At 46.7% G+C, this 17549-nt stretch overlaps 1 protein-coding gene across 2 annotated transcripts in view; it reads left to right on the forward strand.

Annotated features, from left to right (window-relative positions):
- GALNT18 (polypeptide N-acetylgalactosaminyltransferase 18) overlaps positions 1-17549 on the forward strand; it is a 379685-nt gene that overhangs the window by 268182 nt on the left and 93954 nt on the right. The window lies entirely within an intron of this gene.

A 17549-nucleotide genomic window follows, 5' to 3' on the forward strand; every position in this document is an offset into this window, starting at 1 on the left:
GGACCATCGGGCCTGAAATCACCGGGGTGCATGAAGTCTGAGCAGCCTGGGGCCTATGAACCCTAAACCTCCAAAATTGGAGGTCTTTTCTGATTGCGATCTCCACGTGGGAGGGGAGCTTGGTGCCCTCAACCAGCCCAGAGCCAATTATTCTGCCATGCTGGGTGGCCAGAAGGCATCTGAAAACACCGAGAGGAAGGCTCTTTGTTTCAGCACATTATCTTTAGCTCACCAGCCACAGAGTAACTCTGCAATTACAAACCAGCCGCTGAACAGACGCAGCCTAACTGTACGTTGTAAAAGTTTACGATTAGTAAAGATATGTGCAAAATTAATCCCTAAAGAACAAAGTAATTTAAAAAGTACGTAATGGAGTAATTAGCTAGAAATGGTGGGGAGCAGAAGGAGGAGAGAGCCCATGGACAATTTTACTCTGGAAGGGTCTTCACATTTAGGTTTTTTTAATTGTGTTCAATGAGGGAGCCTTAGAGAAGTACAATTAATAAGATACACAGAAGAGGTAACAATTGATAAAAGATTTTGAGAGCCAGGCTGAAGAAAATGTTTTACCTTCTTAAAAAGATGGGACCAAAAGGGAAAATTGCTATAAAGGCCATTATTGTGATCATTAACAAAATTTGATTATAGGCTGTGGATTAGACAATAGTCATGTATCAGTGTTTAATTTCCTGATTTTGGGGAGAAAAAAACCTGGGAGCCAGCAATGAGTTTTAAAGCTCCAGAGAGTTAGGTTCTCTCTCCTTTTCTTTTCTTTTTTTAAAGTTTTGTCTTTCTTTAATTGAGTCTGCCTGCTGCTTTGTATCGGAGAAGGCAATGAATGGCACCCCACTCTAGTACTCTTGCCTGGAGAGTCCCATGGACGGGGGAGCCTGGTAGGCTGCTGTCTATGGGGTCACACAGAGTCAGACACGACTGAGCGACTTCACTTTCACTTTTCACTTTCCTGCATTGGAGAAGGAAATGGCAACCCACTCCAGTGTTCTTGCCTGGAGAATCCCAGGGACGGGGGAGCCTGGTGGGCTGCCATCTATGGGGTCGCACAGAGTCAGACATGACTGAAGTGACAGCAGCAGCAAGCTGCTGCTGCTTTGTATTGTGCCGTTGGAAGGTAACTTCTTTGCCACCAATACATCATGTTTCCAATTTTCCAGGAAGGGACCACCAGGCAAGGCCAAAATCAGTTCCTCAGAATGACTGATAGAAGCTGAGCAGGGACTGCCTGCCTCTTCCCCATCTTCCTCCCCTCCTTGCATCCTCTCCTTCCCTCCTCCTCGCCTCCTTCTTCTCCTCCCATTCTACCTCTTCAGCATCAGCAGCAGTATCAGCATCATCACCATCCAGACACTCTCGTGGTTTTCTTTTGAAAAATCCTCATGTTCACAAGTCTAAAATCACAGAAGGGGAATTCAGAGACATCTACTCTCATTGCAAATGCTCTTCACTTTGTAAAGCAATGCAAGGTACAAGTTCCCAGTGAGTAAAACCTCCCAGTGCTCACCAGTGATGGTTTGCAGAAATTATCCCCACATACAAGTTTTTCCATCAGACTGGCTTACCTGCACATGAAGTCAGTCCTGAAGATAGAATTACCCCCTAGTAACACCCCAGGGGCACATTTCCTCCCTGAAGTCCTGTTTCTCTCTCTGTCTGGACTGTTTTGGAAAGTCTAATGAATGAGGCCTCTTTCCTTGCTTGATGTGGGCCACACTCAATGCAGTGGGCCTGGCTTTACTGATTATGACTGCTTCAAATGCTGCTCATCAGTGACAGAGGGTCTTGATGACCTCTGTCATTTTCACCACCTTAGAACTGTTAGTCCTATAAAGAAGTCGAGGAGTAAGGAAGAGAAAGTATTAGTAATGCCGTGATTTCAAGACAGATGCTCATCTTGGATTTCAGTGTTTCTAAAATCAGATTGTGCCTCATTGGCATACAGATAAATAATAAATATATACAGAAATGACAATTTATTATCCAAACCAGAACACTTTTGAGAGTTAAAGAGGGTGCCACTGATTGTTACACTGGAACAGCAGGTATGAACCAGTGTTGTCACAAACAAACCAGGACACACAATCACTTATAATTTTATATGTACATTTAATGCAATTCATTCATTTGACGTTATTTGTTAGGTATACACACATCACATCGAGTGTACAAAGTTTAACACTGGGCACATAATGCTTAAAATTACCCGCTTAAAATTTGGCATACAGTGCTTAAAAGGTAAACACAGACCTTTCCCTCTTGTAACTGATGGTATAAAGGGACAGATAGCTGATAAAAGGGAGCAAAGAATAAATGCATATTTACAAATCATAGTAAGTGCCGCATTAACAAAATACCATAGACAGGATGACTTAAACAACAGAGGTTTATTTGTCACAGTTTTGAAGGCTGAACTTCTGAGATCAGGGAACCGTCAGGGTCAGATCCTGGTAAGAGCTCTCTTCCTGGCGTCCAAACAATCACCTTCCTGCTGTGCCCTCATGGTAGAGAGAGAGCTCTACGTTCCCTCCCCCTTCTTATAAGGTCACCAGTTCTGTCTGGTCAGGATTCCACCCTTACAGTGCCCGTTGACCTTCATCACGTCCCTAAAGGCTTTCTCCCCAAAAGAGTCACACGGGGGCTTAAGCCTTCCAAATATGAATTTGGGGGGTTGAAATTGATTATATTCTTTGTAGGCAAAGATGGAGAAGCTCTATCCAGTCAGCAAAAACAAGATTGGGAGCTGACTGTGGCTCAGATCATGAACTCCTTATTGCAAAATTCAGACTTAAGTTGAAGAAAGTAGGGAACGACTAGACCCCTAAGTTATGACCTAAATCAAATCCATTATGATTATACAGTGGAAGTGATAAATAGATTCAAGGGATTAGATCTGATAGAGTGCCTGAAGAACTATGGAAAGAGGTCTGTGACGTTGTATAGTAGGTGGTGACCCATACCATCCCCAACAAAAAGAAATGCAAAAAGGCAAAATGGTTGCCTGAGGAGGTCTTAGAAATAGCTGAGAAAAGAAGAGAAGTGAAAGGCAAAGGAGAAAAGGAAAGATATACCCATCTGAATGCAGAGTTCCAAAGAATAGCAAGGAGAGATAAGAAAGCCTTCCCAAGTTATCAATGCAAAGAAATAGAGGAAAACAACAGAATGGGAAAGACTAGAGATCTCTTCAAGAAAATTAGAGATACCAAGGGAACACTTCATGCAAAGATGGGCTCGATAAAGGACAGAAACTGGACCTAAAAGAAGCAGAAGATATTAAGAAGAGGTGGCAAGAATACACAGAAGAACTATACATAAAAGATCTTCATGACCCAGATAACCATAATGGTGTGATCACTCACCTAGAGCCAGACATCCTGGAATGCCTAGTCAAGGGGGCCTTAGGAAGCATCACTACAGAAAAAGCTAGTGGAGATGATGGAATTCCAGTTGAGCTGTTTCAAATCCTGGAAGATGATGCTGTGAAAGTGCTGCACTCAATATGCCAGTAAATTTGGAAAACTCGGCAGTGGCCACAGGACTGGAAAAAGTCTGTTTTCATTCAAATCCCAAAGAAAGGCAATGCCAAGGATGTTCAAACTACCACACAATTACACTCATCTCACACGTTAGCAAAGTAATGCTCAAAATTCCCTAAGCAAGGCTTCAACAGGACATGAACCGAGAACTTCCAGATGCGCAATCTGGATTTAGAAAAAGCAAAGGAACCAGAGATCAAATTGCCAACATCCATTGGATCACTGAAAAAGCAAGAGAGTTCCAGAAAAACTTCTTCTTTATTTACTACACCAAAGCCTTTGACTGCGGAACAAACTGTGGAACATTCTTAAAGAGATGGGAATACAAGACCACCTTACCTGCCTCCTGAGAAATCTGTATGCAGGTCAAGAAGCAACAGAACTGCACATTAAACAAAAGACTGGTTCCTAATTGGGAAAGGAGTACATCAAGGCTGTATATTGTCACCCTGCTTATTTAACTTATATGCAGAGTACATCATAGGAAATGCTTGGCTGGATGAAGCGCAAACTGGAATCAAGGTTGTGGAGAGAAATATCAGTAACCTGAGATATGCACCCTTATGGCTGAAAGCAAAGAGGAACTAAAAAGCCCCTTGATGAAATTGAAAGAGGAGAGTAAAAAAAGCTGACTTAAAACTCAACATTCAAAAAACTAAGATCATGGCACCTGGTCCCATCACATCATGGCAGATAGATGGGGAAATAATGGAAACAATGACAGACTTTGTTTTCTTGGGCTCCAAAATCACTGCAGATGGTGACTGCAGCCTTGAAATTAAAAGCTGCTTGCTCCTTGGAAGAAAAGCTATGACCAACCTAAAAAGAGTGTTAAAAAGAAGAGACATTACTTTGCTGACAAAGGTCCATCTAGTCAAAGCTATGGTTTTTCCAATAGTCATGTATGGATGTGAGAGTTGGACTATAAAGAAAGCTGAGCACTGAAGAATTGATGCTTTTGAACTGTGGTGTTGGAGAAGACTCTTGAGAGTTCCTTGGACTACAGGGAGATCAGACCAGTCAATCCTAAAGGAAATCAGTCCTGAATATTCATTGGAAGGACTGATGCTGAAGCTGAAGCGCCAATACTTTGGCCACCTAATGTGAAGAACTGACTCATTGGGAAAGAACCCTGATGCTGGGAAAGGTTGAAGGCAGAAGGAAAAGGGGACGACAGAGGATGAGATGGTTGGATGGCTTCACCAACTCAATGGACATGAATTTGAGCAAGCTCTGAGAGTTGGAGATGGACAGGGAAACCTGGTGTGCTGCAGTCCATGGTGTTGCAAAGAGTCAGACACTAGTGAGCGACTAAACTGAACTGAATGACTCAACAAAAAACGTAATGTAAGAATATAAGTTCCCAAAAGTCACGGACTTTGCATGCTTTTTTCCAGACAAAATTCCCATCTCACACCAAAGCCCCCAACCCAAAGGAAGGAAGTATCCACAAATAATGGTTAAGTTGAATTAAAGGATAGAAGGGACATAATTGATTTATAATTTTGGAAGATGGAGTGGAGGGCAACAAGAGTTGCAGCCAAAAAAACCCAACTTGTTAGAAGGCTGTTGATAGAGTTGTCCACACAAAGATAATGGCAGCTTAGACCAGAATTGTCTGTGCAGATTGAGAGGTGTGATTAAATTTAAGCTATATTTAGGAGGTAGAACTGACTGCATTTACTGATGTATTATTAGATGCTAAGGAAAGGAAGGGGACATAATTATAGATGAGTTACATAATTATTTATGCAGGTTTCAGGCATGGGCTATTATGTCAATGAGGGGAAAACGAAGGGACACCCAGGGAGGCAGGGAAGGAAATCAAGAACTTGGTTTTGGACAAGGTAAATGTGCGGTGCCTGAGAGATGCACAAGTGGAGGCGATGTGTAGGCAGATGGACGTATAAATCATGAGTCCAGTGGAATGAAGTGTTTCCTCTGGCCCTAAAAATCTCTTACTACAGTGGTGGCGAATCTTATCATCAACAGAATTTTACAGACATAATAGTTATACCACATACTTAGCAGGCTCTAAACTTGGACTAGGTGTTGAAATAACCCTCTGTGTATTCATTCATTTGACGCTCACAACTATTTTTGCAGTGTCATTTTTGTCTCCATTTCACAAACAACTGTATGTTAGAAAGTGAAATAAATTCTCTAAAGTCACCAATCCAGCAAATGGAAAATGTAGGATTTGACATCATGCATGTGTGAAGTGGGTTGCCAATTGCTTCTCCAAGAGATCTTCCTGACCCAAGGATCAAACTAGCATCTCTTATGTCTCCTGCACTGGTGGGCAGGTTCTTTGCCATTAGCACCACCTGAGAAGCCCAGGATTTGACATCAAGACTGTTTAACCCCTGTACTCTGACCACTGTGACCTCCTATCTCCCAAGAGGCAGAGGCCTTGGAAACATTTCCTACTCGGCTTCTAAAGTATCACGCGACCTTGAGCCTCAGATGGGAAAGGGAAGGTAACTGGTTAGGTCCCCTGCAGCTCTGCTGAACTGCAATGCTGATCTATTTCGTAAATCCCCTTTTTGAAAGTTTTATTTATTGTCTGTGCTAGGTCTTCATTGCTGTGCAGGCGTCCTCTAGTTGAAGTGAGCAGCGGTTGCTCTCTAGCTGTGGTGTGCGGGCCTCTCATTGCGATGGCCCCTTCTTGTGGAGCACGGCCTCTAGGCACACGGGCTCAGTAGTTGTGGTACACGAAGCTTAGTTGCTCTGAGACATGTGGGACCAGGGGCCGAACTGGGGTCCCCCACATTGCAAGGTGGATTCCAACCAATGGACCACCAGAGAAGCCCACAAATCTCATTTTTAATGTGCGTTTGCTGTAGGTACCTATCAGAGATGAAACTCAAGCCGACAGTTCATTTTGATGTGTATGAGAAGGGCAAATCTCTTTAAGTGAAGACTCAGCACACTGCTTTCTTAATCTGAATTCCAGTGGAGTGAAACTCTTTAGAACAAATATTTCTGAGTGAGAAAATGTTCAGCATCTCATATTCACTTTTATCATCTAAATGTTACCCTCAAGGATCCCTCTGAGCCAAAGGTGGGTGTGATGCATGAGCCAGACACATAGCTTCCTCTAATGTCTGCACCCAGGGTCTGCCAAACTTCACCACCTACACTGTCCCAGTGACACATGGGTCCCCTGTCACCTAACCCCACTGTGCTAGGAGGTGACAGAGTGTGTTATAGTTTCCTCAGGTGATTCTGATTGCCCTGCATTTCAGAAAGGACCTCCTGACTTCTCCTCCTGGCTTATTCTTTGGGCCAGTGTTTTGGGGTTCATCTAGTATGGACTTTCAATTTGAATTTGGCTAGAACATGCTAAAGAGCCATTCATATGTGTTGGTGGGAGGTTGTTTCTGATTAGATTAAACTTCTGAGAGAGGAAAGAGCCACTGATTAAAGATATAAAAAAGGAAACACTTTAAACGAGTAAGTGGCTCATCTTCATATAGCAAAGTACAAATTAAACATAGTCCAGGAATCAGCTTTGAATAGCAGCTGGATAAAGAGAGCTTTTCTGAATACATCCACAAGGAGAAGATGCTCACAGCAATTCAGGGGGGCTTAACCCACCAGAGAGGGCTCTGAGCACTCCTGAGTAAATGGAGGGGCTGAGTTCCCTGATAAAAATGACTCTCACACTAGGGACGGGAAGGGTTTTATTTGGATTTCAGAAAATTATTCCCTGAGTCCCTGTGACATTCAAGCTCATTATTATTTTCTGACAGCATCATTGATGGTAACGGGGCCAGAGATCTTAGTTCAAAACAAAAAGACGTGATTAGAGTAGACAGCACACGTGTCAGTGGGACCCTGATTTGGAACGTGGCTGACACTTCGGTCTCAGAGCTGGAACGCTTCTGTAGTGTTGGGTCTATAGAAACACCTGGGCTGGAACTAGCCAGCCTCCCCAGCCTTCTCAGCTTCACACAGAGGGGCAGCCCTGCCTAGACTGCGTCACCTGCCCAGGGCTGGAGGTGTCTCTGCAGCCCCCCTTGCCCTGGCCCACGCTGGGCTCCGTGGCGCTGTCATGGGGCTGCTGCCTGGGCTGCCAGAGGAACACTGAGCCACTCATGGTCTCCAGGGCCCGAGCTTTCCCCTTTCCAGCCTGCTGGGTTCTCCTTTGGTTTTCTCACAGCTTCTCTGATTCTGAACTTGAACCAGACTCTCCGTATAGCCTGTTTTATAGGAGTCCTAATGCCTACCTTCCCCCGACAGTTCCCTTTCTCCCCACTGAGAACTAAATCCCCTCTTTGTATCTTCAGCCCCTAGTAGGGACTGGCTCTGAATGGACTAATTATCTGAACTTGGAAATCTCTCCCCACGCCTGGACCTTCTGCGGCAAAATCTCACTTAATAGATTGAACCCCTGTTATCCATGCTGCAGGGCCCAAGCCTCTCTGATCCCCTTGCCCCTCACATGCTTGCAACTTGTATGAACCAAGGAAACGATGACAGTCTGCCACAGCAGCCCCCAGGCCCCAAAGGCTGAACCCAGGACAAGTTTATTTCTCACTTACTTCACACCCCTCTAGGGTGCGAGGCGCTCCTAGGCAGCTCCTCTTCAAGTGGTAACTGAGGGCTGAGGGTGCTTTTTTGTGTCTTCCCCATCTTTGAACTTCAAGGTCATTTCTACGAAAACATCCAGCGGATTGGGGGGAAATGAGGTAGAAGCGTTCATGGGTTCCCTCACTGGACACTTAAATATCTGGGCCCGAAAGTAACAACTGTAATTTCCTCTAGTTTCATTGGCCTGAGCTGCTCACACAATCCCTCCTGACTCAAGGGAGGCTGGAAGATGCGGAGAGGCGCACAGGTTTTCGTGAGCAGCATGATTCAGCCACATCCATGGAGACTGGCTTCACTTCCTCCACCCCGGATAGAACCAGGCCTGTCTTCTTCCTTTTCTTCCATTTGTCTTGAGTCCAATCAAGCCAGTTGTGTTTGAACAATAAGTAATCAGGGCTGTTGACTGATAAGAGATTTGAGGTAACCATAAATAAATTCTCCTTGGTTGGAAACATTGAAGGACACAATCTCAATGACTGCATGTTTATAAAGTGATCCTCCTGGAATTTCCTATAAGGAAATGAACTCTCATGGTTCCAGTCTTTATAGTCAGAGCACTAGGGTCCAAGGAAAAGCTGGACCCCCTGTCTATGATGGGCTGGTTTTCTGAACTTGGCGCCATGGCGGCCCCTGGGTTTCCAATAGGTAAACAGCTATTTCAGCAAATCTCAATACCCTGCAAAACAGCCTTTTTACTTTTTCTTCATAAAAGGCTTCCAGACATTCCAGCCCAGCTGGTCTCTTCTGGATTCCTGCCAGATGAATCCTCCTGCCGCCTTCTGATAGTTATGAAAAATCCCTTTGAAACAGGGGAACTGCTTCAAGTGCTTCTTAGGGCTGACCCCAAATCAAACCCCTTCAGGGACACCTTCCAAGAAAAAGCAGCATTTTTTTTTTTTTGTATTCCGAGTGGCAATTCTGTCCAAAAGACTGTTTGGCAGTGTTTTACTGTAAAAACAGGGCTTGGGAAACTGGATCCCCAGGGAGTGTTTTTCTGATGGAAGAATAAGCATAGCCGGACTTTAAAAATGTTTCCTTACACTTGAAAATAATGAAATATCTGCTCTTGGAAACCTGGGAAGGCACCAAGGAAAGTGCACAGGGGATGACTCAGAACTAAGGCCCAACTCTCAGCCCCTTGTCCATGCAGTTTATCAAGCACCTGTCATGTGCCAGGCCCTGTTTCAGCTCAAAGGGCCTTCTCTCACAGGCTAGTGCTTCAGGCCCATAAATAGGAAAAAAGCTCCATCTCACTGGTGCTCAGGGAATTGCAAATTAAAACTACAGTGACAGTGAGTTTCACACCCATCTAAGGACAATGCCAATTGCTGGCAAGATTGTGAAGCAGCATGAGTGCTCACCTGAGCTGGTGGGGTTGGAGCACAGGATCCTCGCTGTGGAAGAGGTTCACTCTCCTTAGGAGAGCTGAAGGTGCGTCATAACCCGTGCCTCAGAGGTCACACCATGGTGTCGATACACGGAGAGGAGCCCTCTCTTGGGTGCCAAGAGACATGTATACATTCCAATAGCACTATTCATAATCCGGGAAATAGCCAGACTGGGGACCACCAAGAGCATGCGTAAATAAATGCCTGTATATTTGTACAACGGAACACGATAGTGATGAAAATAAATGAGGCAAGAAGCAAGTGGCTGAATGCAGACAATATAGCCTTTAAAACCAGGGAAAACTAAGTAGGTAGTTGAGCTTGATGGCAAGGACATTATTAACAAGATTCAGGATGGTGGCTTACCTTTGAGGGTAGGGAGAAACACACAAAGATATCGCTGCCAGTCACTCTTTCTTATGCTGGTGGTACAAAGACAGTTGTCCCTTGTGCTATATGCCTTTAGACTGTACATAAACATTGTACACACACACACACACACACACACACACACACAGCTAGAGGAAGTACAGGGAACATGGGAATGCAGAGCAGAGGCATTTAATAAATGTAGGGCAGTTGCGAAAGTAGGTAGGAATTAGCCAGGCAAATAAATATGAATGTGACAGGGGAAGAGGCTGACCACCACTGGCTTTGGTCTTAGCTTTGCCCAGGTTTGACCTCTCTTTCTTTCTCAGTCCCACACAGGGCTACGAATAGAGTAAAACGCCTGCCATGTCTAAGGTGAAAATTGAAGGATGTCTAAGAATACCCAGCCCTTGTCAGTGTCTTTGTTTGCCTGCCTTTCTGACCCTACAACCACTCTGCAAACACGTGTCTGATCTGCCAGCCATTCTCAGGCCTCATCCTTCTCATCTTCTTCCCCCTAGCCTGCCTGGTTTGGCTTTCAGCTCTTGTCTCAGCATTTCACAGCCAAGTTAGGCGAGACAGCTACACATAAAAAGGTAATTAACAACATGAGCCAAGAAATAAGGACCACATGAGTGGTGCAAATCATGTGTTCCAGGAGTTAGGAGGAACAGGGCCAGGCTGGTTTTGGATGGACGGAGAGTAGGAAGGAGGGTTTCTGGGCTAAGGGAACAGTGGGAACATTTTGCCAAGAGAGAATAGCTCGTTAAAAGCCATAAGGAGATAAAAGCTGGACAGGATTTGGGATCTTATCCTGTGAAACATGATTATGAAGTACAAGACTCAGATGCCACCACCCTCAATCCCTTACTTATGGTAGATATTACTAATAAATGGTAGCGTGCTTTTCCACTGAGACCAGACAGAGGCTCGGAATCCTTTGAAATGTATATATCTTTGACCGCATCGGGTCTTAGTGGCCGCAGGCAGGATCTTTATTGTATCACACAGTCTCCAGTTGTGATGCGTGGGCTCTGGGGCGTGCAGGCCCGGTAGGTGCAGTGTGTGGACTTAGTTGTTCTGTGGCATGTGGAGCAACTGATTCCCCGAATTCCCCAATCAGCGATCGAACTCCGGCAGTGCAAGGCAGATTCTTAACCATTGGACCACCAGGGATGTCCCTTAGAATCCTTCTTAACCCGGTGCTTCAGAAGGACATTAATAAGTGAATGGATTCAATATGGGGATGTTACCTGCTATTCCTACCAAAGTTTACAGAGTGATCACCAGCCTGTAAATGGGAGGAATGGTCACACTGTGTCCTGGCGTCTTGCTTCCATTGTCTCCCTACTTTACAGCGCCCAATTCACAACTCTACCAATTTTGTCTCACATACTGGGCATCACTTGAAGTATTGGCAAGAAAACTTAGAAGCACAGAACGCAAAAGGAAGCAGCGATCTAAGATGTCCCTGAGTCCACCTCCTCCATTTGGCATCTGGGAGAAACAGGGGCTTGGGACGGAAACAGGTCTGTTTATGTAACTGGCAAACATAGGACATAAATTCGGTCTTCTGACCCTAAACCCAGGCAGCTCCCAGTCCCAGGAAGAGAAAGGAATCTGATCTTTCCTATGAAACTACTAGATGGCTGTCTTTGCTAGTGGGAGCTTTTCATACATGATCTCTTTTCAACCTGCCAGTTGCCCCAATAAGAAGGCACCTGACATCCAAGGACAAGTCCTAGTTGAAGGCTAATGTGTGACAGAGGCAGGATCCACAGTCTCTCCACCAGCCCCCAAGACCTGCGTGCTTGCTTGCAGTTCCCAGGTGGATGCACCAAGTTTTTTCCTGAAACAATTGCAAAATTAGGGCTCCCTGGGAAGAGCTGGTGATGAGCAGGACTCACGCTGCCATTTACAACAGTTCAGGTTCTCAGTCACGGTCACATCTAGGGGCAGCCTGGCAGCTCCTCCGCAGGCATCTGTGAGCACTGGCGAGGTCAGGGGCTTTCCCTACACTGAGTTCATTGCTCTGTAAGACAAAACCGCCTGCGATCTCCCAGACTCATTTGATAACTTCCCAGGTTTTACGATGGTAATTTAAGCTCTGCAGCCAAAGTAACTCTCCTCCGTTGCAGCAGCCTGCACTTAAATGTCAGAGCTTTGCTGAAAAACCACTTGGGTTTGAAGGAAGTCATTGTGTTCAGTAAAATCTGGCACATTTTATGTTTATGGCCTTTATTAGGGGAGCCAGCTGAGTGAGTTAAACCGCCTCTCTGTATGGTTAGTCCAAGCCCAGGGCTCTGGGATTGCTGGAACCACTCATTCAAATCACAGTTATTGAACATGTACTAAGTCCTCAGTGCTGGCACATACAACATGTGCCTTGTCTTCCTGCAGCTTATCCTTTATGGAGGCGGAGGGCAGACATTGAAAGGATAAATGCATAAATAGAAGCATTGTGAATAAGCATCATTAAGGAAAAAGAGTGGAGAGCTAAAAGTACTCCCAGGGGATCTAATTTGGACTGGGTGGGTGAAAGAAGGTGATATTTGAACTGGGTAACAAGTGAGGGAGTTTTTCCAGAAAGGTGCAATAGTGGGTACAAAGGCACAGAGAAAGGAGAGAACTTGGTGTGGTCAAGAAACATGCCCAGTGCCCATCCAGAGGCCACGAGGTCCAGCCTGGGACTCCGTTCCACCAGGCGTCCCTGGTGCCCGTAAGACTAGCATACGCTTCACTCCTTATAATGGACCGGGGTCACAAGCACACAAGGGAAACCTTGGTAGTGGCTTCCTACGCCCAGCGACCTCATCTGCCTTCTTGATTCGTGACCCTTGGTCTGCTCTGATACCCAGCCCTTGCCCTTCCTCCTCCTGGCATCCCTACCCCCTAGAACCTGCGATACCGAGCCGTGGTTCTGCCCCTTTGTCCTCCCTCCAGTGGCCCTACCTCTCTAGCACAATGCCTCCTGTCATTCACCTCCCACAACATGCCACCACATGCCAGCTATGACCGCTGTCCCAGGCCTGGCACCCTTCTACTTCCTCGTCCCCCGTTCCTCCCACGCCTCCATGGATGCTTCAGGGCATCATCTTTCATGAAACCCAGATGCCAGTGGCTTTCTTCCCTATCGCTTGTCTACAGTCCATGAGAGGGTCTCTGAGATCAGCTGTGGGGCAGACTTCCGAGGTTCTCTCTGGGTCAAGCCATGGGTGGGTGGAGTCACTCCTCATGTGAGGCTTTCTCTTGTTTAGTTCAGGGTCATTGTGCAGGGGCCAGAAGTGGAGGGGCAGACATGCCAAATACAGTCTTCTGCTCCGACCAGAAGCTTCCAGGAACCCAAAGGCCATATACAAGGCAGATGGTCTCCATAGATGAGTTTCTTTTCACAGAAGAGAAGAGGGCAGAGAAACAGGTGCCCCCAGCCCCTGGAGAGGAGCCTCTCCCTGCTGGGTCAGGCACTCTGGAGGGTAACACGTCTGTTGTCTGCTGGGCTTCACCAGACACGTAACTCCTCTGCAATCACTTGTCTCCTGAATGTGGCTGTACAGGAGAAGTCAGTAGCAACCATAATGGTTATTATAAAATACCTAAAAATACCAAGTGCAGACTAAGGGCTTAGCAATATTCCCTGCATTATGACGGGGGCTTCCAGAGCCCACAGTCCAGTGCAGCAGTCCCTGCTATGCACGTTTCCTAGACCTGAGGTGAAGCACCCCAGAGTTGCCACTCAGCCAGGACATGATAGGACCAGAATAGACCCAGATATCCTGCCCCTGCCTCAACTAGCATGCATGAGGAGCTCACATGGAGGCAGGCTCAGGGTTAAATACATATCTGCACTCCATCCCCTTCTTCTCCGGGGTGAAATTGAGGCTTGGGAGGAGAAATAGCCTGCCAAAGGTGACAGCAGCAGGTGGCAGAGAAAAACGCTGGGATCCAATTCTCTCTGGCTTCAAAGCTGTGCTTTTAAACACTGCGTGCTACCCTGACCCGGCCCAGCCACCCCACCTCTGCTGGAAACCCATGATCTGTTCTAGGCACCATTTAGTACCTGTCTAAAGAGAATCAGGTGAAGAGCTTGGAGAACATTGTGAAAGAGGGAAGGAGATAGTCAAGAAGCAAATGCAAGACTGTCATGATCGGGAAAGATAGGGCTGGAGCCACAGAACAGGACAGGTTAACCTAGGTGAAGGGGATACAGAACTGTGATGCTGAAGTGACACCCTGAGAACGTTACATGAAGTGGGGTAGGAGGGGTATGTGACGGCACATGCCGAAGTCCATAGGCGAGAGGAACCCCGGCGTGCTGGAGGAAACAGGAATGTCAGCGTGGCTCCAGCGTGGACTGTGTCAGGAAGCAAGCACGAGGCTGGAGGGACGGGCAGGGGCCAGGCCCCAGGAGCTTCAGAGGCTGTACTGGGAAGGGTGCGGTGCCAGCAGGACATGATCCAGGGTGCACCTTCAAAACAAATATTGTAGATTAATGCATATATATGGAATCCAGAAAAATGGTATTGATGAACCTGTTTGCAGGGTAGGAATAGAGACACAGGGGTAGAGAACAGACTTGTGGCCAGCGGGGGAAGGAGAGGGAGGGACGAATTGAGAGCATAGCTTTGAAACACATACACTACCATATGTAAAATCGGTAGTTTGTGGGAAGTTGCGTGTAACAGGGAGTTCAACCCAGTTGTCTAGGACAACCTAGAGGGGTAAGGTGGGGTGGAAGCTGGGAGGAAGGATCCAGAGGAAGGGGACGTATGTATACTTACGGCTGATCCACACTTGCAGGACAGAAACCGATACAACACTGTGAAACAATTATCCTCCAATTTAAAATAAAATACATTCATTCTGGCTGCTGGGTGGAGACGAGACTGGAGGAAGAAGGCAGGAGGGAGGGCAGTTGTTGGAAGGCTGTTGCAGGGTCCAGATGGGACGTGGCAGTGGTCTGGATGAGGGCGTGGCTGCAGGACGGGGAGAGGGGTGTGGCTTCAAGAGCTCAGCAGAGTCCACACTGCTCCTTTCACTGAGCAGCCAAAGGCACGATGGGAGGTGCTGCAGCCACCCTTCTGATTAGAATCATGGCACATGTGCCCACTCTAAGGTGAAATGGTGACCAACTCTTTGAGAAACTGGTCTTGGAATAAAAGAGCTGTGTTACAAATCATGTTCTGTGTTGTGTTGCTGAAATATGTCAATTAGTAGCCTCCATTCTGGTTGCACAAGGAGTAATTACCCTGACTCTGTGTTGTCAGTACATATTCACGGTATTTACAAGGCTTTTCTTGAAAATCTGAGCAACCCGTGAATTGGAAATCAACACAGTCCCAGAATGTAGAGGTCATGGACACAAAGATGCACAGCCTGGGTCCTTCCACGGCTCCCTCTTCGGATCCTCAGAACCACCCCTGGGTGTGGGAACTTCCTTCAAATCTTGGTCACCCTAGGGGAAGCACTAGCTCTTCCTTGAGCTTTAGTCAAGTTCAGATACATCCTTCTGTTTTCCGTAACAGCTGTGTGGTCTCGGGCAAGGGACAGCCTTGATCTGTTTCCTCATTTGGCATTGGAGACAATAACCACTGGGCTTCCAGCAGCGCTACCACTAGGTGGCGCTAGTGGTTAAGAACCCGCCTGCCAATGCAGGAGACGTAAGAGACACAGGTTTGATCCCTGGGTGGGGAAGATCCCCTAGACAACCCACTCCAGTATTCTTGCCTGGAGAATCCTATGGACAGAGGAGCCAGGCAGGCAGAGTCAGACACGACTGAATCGACCTAGCACGCTGCTGCTGCTGCTGCTAAGTCGCTTCAGTCGTGTCCGACTACGTGCGACCCCATAGACGGCAGCCCACCAGGCTCCCCCGTCCCTGGGATTCTCCAGCCAAGAACACTGGAGTGGGTTGCCGTTTCCTTCTCCAATGCATGAAAGTGAAAAGTGAAAGTGAAGTCGCTCATTCGTGTCTGACTCTTCGCGACCCCATAGACTGCAGCCTACCAGGCTCCCCCGTCCATGGTATCTTCCAGGCAAGAGTACTGGAGTGGGGTGCCATTGCCTTCTCCAGGGACCTAGCACACACGCATGCACTATAACCGCTACCTCACAGTATCTTATTCTGAAGATTCCGCTGTACATCAATAGCAGCTGAGGCCGATCAAGTGCTAATTATGTGCTAGGCATCCTTCTAAGCACTTTGCATATTAGCACTATAATCTTCTCAGCAGCCTCATGAGATGGGAATAGGAGGATCCCCATTGGAGATGAGGAAACTGAGACACACTGAGATCAAGTGAATAACTCACAGTCACACAGCTAGTATGAAACAGAGCCCAGATTTGAATCCAAGCAGTCTGAGTTAGTGGAGAAGGCAATGGCACCCCACTCCAGTGTTCTTGCCTGGAGAATCCCAGGGACGGGGGAGCCTCATGGGCTGCCATCTATGGGGTCGCACAGAGTCGGACACGACTGAAGCAACTTAGCAGCAGCAGCAGTCTGAGTTCAAACCCTTTGCTCATAACCGCCATGCTACACAGTTCAGTGCTGGCACATAGCAGATGCTCAGTGGGGATGTGTGTTTCCTTTCCATTGGCCGTAAAGTGAAAGTGAAAGTTGCCCAGTCACGTCGGATTCTTTGCAACACCATGGACTATACAGTCCATGGAATTCTCCAGGGGATCTTCCCAACCCAGGGATTGAGTCCAGGTCATTGCAGGCGGATTCTTTACCAGCTGAGCCACAAGGGAAGCCCATTGGCCCTAAATGGTATACTAAATGCAAGAGAAGCTCAGAAAGTGGTAAGTCAGTCCCTTGCTTTCCAACTCTAGTAACTTACAGGGACCAACTGGTATGAAAAAACCTGGTGGAAGAGAAGGCAGTCTCTTCCTAACCAACACAGGGGGAAATTAAGCTAAGCCTGAAACTGACCTAGCCTTAGAGGAAGACCTCTGGGTGTTGATGGGTGCATGTTATAGGCGCGAATATCATCTGCCAAATTGCTCAACTGACAGTACCTGACAAACGGCCACTGCTGTCCACCAGGAGATCTTGATTGCTTTTCTCTGAAGTCTTACTCATCAGTTATGATCAGGTATTTCAGGTCCATCCCACTTTATTAAGCATGAATCATTTATTGATTGATTGTCTGGTTATATACACCAGTCATTTAAATATTTATTCAAAAAGTACTTACCAAACACCTATATGTACCAGGCTGTGTGTTCAGTGCTAGAGAAGAGAAATGAATGAGTTACTCTGCCCTCTAGGAACAGACTAGCAGGTAAGTTGTAGTATCAAGAGCTTTGAGGGCCAGAGAGGGAGCCATCGGCTGTGCCCCAGGAACTGAGCAAAGACCCCACAACAGTGTGGCCAAGATCTTGAGAGATGATAATTTTTTTCAGCTGGAGAAGAGTAGGGCAGGCATCCCAAAATTGCAAATAGGGTGAGTAAAGGCCTAAAGGCACAAAAGGACATGCATGTTCCAGAACGCTAGACATCCAGAGTGGCTGGGATGATTGTGGCAAGGGCTCCAAGACACTGTCCCTCAACATTCAGGTTGCAAGCTCAGTTTTCTCTGTTTTTCAAAACTGAATTGCATCCAGTTGAAGCTCCTACTCACCAAAATCAGGGAGAAGCTTCATATCAT

The sequence above is a fragment of the Budorcas taxicolor genome, chromosome 15 (assembly GCF_023091745.1).
Source record: "Budorcas taxicolor isolate Tak-1 chromosome 15, Takin1.1, whole genome shotgun sequence".
Lineage (NCBI taxonomy): Eukaryota > Metazoa > Chordata > Mammalia > Artiodactyla > Bovidae > Budorcas > Budorcas taxicolor.